We start from the raw sequence: 4,848 nt of genomic DNA on the forward strand, positions 1-4,848 counted from the left end.
AAGCCAAGTATCAATGAAAGGCATAAAAGGCATCTAAAGTATTAATGCTTGGCAGTTGGCACTTAGGAATTGGGTTGGGTACTTTGGGAGATGTACAACCATGCATGTTAGCCACGTGTTTCATTTTTTTTTTTTTTTTTAGTGTGTACTGTTCGGTTGTGTTATTTCTTTTTTGGCTGAATAACTGTGTTAATAACTTAATTTTGATTAATAAAAGAATACAAATACAAACATATTTTTTAAACAATAAAAAAATGATTTGTATTTTAACATTTAGGCTACTATCATCTAATTAAACACCCTTTTATTTAGAATAGATCTTTAAAGTACAATTAAATTACTTATTCTTAATACCGTTGTAAAAAAAATGATAAATAAAACAAAAAAAGATATAACATTGCTATTATTTTTGTAATGTTAATTTTGATTATTTATACTTTCTTTCCCTTTACCATCTAATATAAGATATGAAACTCATTTTATAATTTTTTTTATATTTTTTTGGATATATTTGATGAGTTGTTATTTATTTTATAATTTTAAAATAATTAATTAAACTATTTATGACATCATCAGTTCGACCATCGGTCCGACTCCGGTAGGACCAAAAAACCAAAAATCACTACTTTTTCGGTTCCGTCACCATTCCGGTTTTTAAAACCATGCTTCCACGCACTCTCTCACACTTGCCCACCCACCTGAGATCTTAGATGCTACAATGGCACCCACTTGATTTATTAGTCTGAGAGTCATTATTAAAGGCAAAAATCACTTACTACTCTTTCCACTGCTTCTTATTTGATTTTATTTCTCTCTCTCTCTCTCTCTCTCTCTCTCTCTCTCTCTCTCTTTTGTTCAGACTATTTCTCTCTCTCATCTCCCACACTTTGGTTTAGATAGGCGGTAGTTTTGGGTCATGGTTACGACAATAGAGGAGCCAAGGGTGGCTATATGGATTTGGGTTTTGATTTGTGGAGGAGTAGCATGACTGATTTGGGTCTGGGTTTTGAGGAGCGTGACATGTAGGTTGCAATTTGGGTTTTGGTGGTTATCGATTTGAGATTTTGGGTTGTTAGTGGACGCGGATTGGTTGCGGTGTCATCGTGGGTGTGGTGGATCATCGGTGTTGCTAGTGGTGGCTCCATTCCTTTGCTTAAACCCAAATCCATGATAAGCTTATCATTTTCTTAGAAATGAAGTGAGCGACATCCATAAACCCATTCAACAAATCAACCATTGAAGATCATGTCTTCTTACATCCAATTTCCATGTTGCTAGGAACAAAATTTGATGTCATTTGCATCATTTATGGTTTGTCTGGATGTATTAAAATATCAATGAGTCAATGATAGTGGAAGTCTTGGATTGGGTCACAGATGATTCAAGCCTATTGTTATGGGTATTTAAAAGTTGGAATGAAGGGTGGAATCATCGTGGTGCTTGGATTTTTTGTGGGTTTTTTGTTTGCCACTAAAATCTGAATTTTATTTATTTATTTTATAGGCACAAAGATCTGAGTCTATTGTACCTTGATTTGATCTGTATTAGTTTTCTGGGTGTATTTTTTCATGTTTGTGTATGTTCTTCATGTTTGTGAATTGTGAGAAACTAATACCATATTTTAATCTTGTTTTTGTTTTGTTTTTGTTTTTTTTCCTTGTTTTGGGAGGAAAGAGACATAAAATGAGTGTAAAAAGACTTATTTACCCCTCTTTTTTAACAGAGGTGGGTAACAGAGACTAAACAGAAGTAATCTCAGGTGGGTAAGTTAAATTCGGGTTAAATCACAGGTGGGTAATCTGTAATTATCCCTTTTTCTTTTCAAGATTTAAAGCCATTACCGTAGCCCGAAGTATTTCAAGCTACTGATTTTTGTGTATCATCAAGGGGTATTTTGGTCAATTTTGGGAGTATTTTGGTCATTTTTCAGGTTTCGGAGGTATTTGGTCATTTTTAGTTTTAAAGGGGTATTTAGCCATTTTTTAGGTTTTGGGGGTATTTTGGTAATTTTTAGGTTAGGGGTAATTTTGGTCCTTTTTTTTTTTTTTTTTTTTTTTTTTTTTTTCCGGTTTTAGGGGCATTTTGGTCATTCTTAGGTTTAGGGGCTATTTTGGTCAATTTTTAGGTTTCAGGGGTATTTTGGTTATTTTTTAGGTTTAGGGGTATTTTTGTCATTTTTTAGGTTTCAAGGGTATTTTAAAGTTAGGTGGTTTGTAGAAATGATACTTGAATAATAATTGGGTACCTTGTTAAAACTCAATAAACATTAATGTTAATTGGGCTTAATTGGGTTAATACCCATTTAACACAATTAATAATTGGGTGGGTTTGAGTTGATTTTGCCACCCCTAGTTTTGGTCTTAATTGCTGGAAAAAAAAAATGGTTCTTGATTATTGTGACCTTTTGATTCGCCATCCAATCATATTGTATTTATTTTTACCCTTTTTGGCTTTGAAACTCATGATTTTGCACCTTTTTCAAAAAAAAAATTTTAGGTCGTTGTTTTGACGCGTGAATCAAGGTCGGACAAAATACAGTATCGACACCCTAGACACTTGTCATTTTTTGCACAAATTTTAGGAGCCTCTTTCAAGAAATAATACCAAAACTTAATTCTCATTGGTCCAAGAACAATCGTGAGATAGACTTTTTTGACAATTCGATAGTTGGCAGATAGGGGATTTGAATTTTGGAAGTCTCCATGAGAAACACTCCTAAGTTTCAATTGAGTTATAAGGCTCTTTGCAATCTCAAAATGTAATTGAGCATTTAAAATAATGGCTAATTTGTTTTGATTAGTCCTTGTTTGATAGCTCAAAAGCCTAATCCCTCTTAGGCTTAAGCTAATTAGATGAGAACTGACAAAAATCATGTAATTATCCTCTAAAAATATATAGATATAATTGAAACAAAATCAGATAAGTAAAAAAAAAAAAAATTAGAAATGTGGAAACCTAAGGTCAAAGTGTGGATTGACACTTTGAACAAAGCATAGAGCCTCGATCTAGGCACTCTGTATGCTGACACACCATTTTCTAACAATCGAATTTTTTTTCCTTTACACAATTTACTAATTCGAATTCATTCATGGTCAATTATCAAGAAAGGAGGTTCCCAAAAATTTCTCCCAAATAAATAGATAGAAGGTAACAAGATACAGGACTTTTTTTCCTGAATTCTAGTTTTCTCATGTGTACTCTTTCACTTGACATTTATCAAAAACCCTTTTATACTTCCTTAGAAAAGCCACAAATTTATTTGAAGAAATCATCATTTTTTAGCCCACACAAAGAAAAGACCAACACTATTTAGAGGAATAAACCCGAGTTATCTATTCTAGGCAATTGTCTGCATCTACTCTAGCAACATCATTCTCGGCGAAATCAACAACACGTGCTCCTAAAATCAGTATCGCCGATTTAAGGGATGTGTTAATTATCAATAGAGGAGTTGTGTATGCAGGCATTCGCATGAAATAATGACTAATTTGTTGAGGATGACCATTGAGTGATAATTCCATGAATTATATTTTTCATTGATAACATGTTTCCAGTAGTGTGTTGTGAAAAAATAAACCCATTCACACAAGATTAAAGAAAGAGAGAAGAAAAATAGACACGGACATCTACCCGTAGTGACAGAAAAAGTTCCACTATAAAATATAGAGATTATAATAGTAGCACATAAAACACTCTCACAAGAATCAAACCCCAAATTCAAATACATCCTTGGCTCTCTCACACAAAGAATAGAGCACCCTATTGTACTTGCACTAGTCTTGTAGTAGTACTACACTTTCTCACTCATCCAATTCAACTATTGCCGCATGGTAACATACATATATATAGTGTGCTAAAGTCGTCTACTATTACAACTCCTAAACCAAGTAGTACTTGGTTTTCTAAACTTTGCTATACATGGCAATATCACTTTCCTAGTTTAACTAGGATTCGGTCAAACACCCTTGACCAACAAGCCACCTACTCAACAAATTAATTATGTAACATGTATATATTTGGTTTACTTTCAATGTTTTGTTGATGTACATAATGGAGTGTTTGTTTGGCATCAATTTTTTTTTTTTTACACTAAAAATAAACTAAAATATACTTATATTTCAAATGTGAGAGAATATAAGGTTTTAAAAAGCTATAAAAAACAAAATAAGCTAAAAGTTAAAGGAAAAAGTCGGTGTCAAATTAATGGACCTTACATTTTACATGATATTGTTAATTTTGAAGAGTGGTGTATAAAGTGATGGCATGCACATGAGGAATGGAAAATTGAAAATCTTGTCACGTGATCATTGTTCGTCCCAAAACTCAATTATGAATATAGTGGTAATTGAGCAGGGTTAGGATCACAACTAATTTGTATTATGAGCTAATATTAATCCACAATGGGAGATTTGAACGAGAACAAGAAATAGCTGTGTAAAAATCATGTTAAACTCAATTCTTATCATTTCATATCATGGATTGTGTTACAAGGATTTCTTTCAGGAACAAAGATACTCTCCTTTTGTACAATTCTCTCTTTCTCTCATGTATTCTATGTCTTTTTCTTTGCACTTATCCTTCCTTATATTAGCTTTATCTTCTTCTTTAGAGTGTGTTGTCCTTGTCCACTTGGATAACTTCCTGTCCCATCGGGTCTTCTTTTCTCACTTTTTCATCATGAAAGGAGACTAGGGGTGGCAAAATCAACAGAAACCCATTTGCCCACCCAAACCTACCCACTTAAATGAGACCCAAACCCACCTAATTATTAATTGGGTTAAATAGGTATTAACCCAATTAACATTAATGTTTATTGGGTTTTTACCCAATTAGACCCGATTATAATCC

Source organism: Quercus robur, chromosome 8 (assembly GCF_932294415.1).
Source record: "Quercus robur chromosome 8, dhQueRobu3.1, whole genome shotgun sequence".
Lineage (NCBI taxonomy): Eukaryota > Viridiplantae > Streptophyta > Magnoliopsida > Fagales > Fagaceae > Quercus > Quercus robur.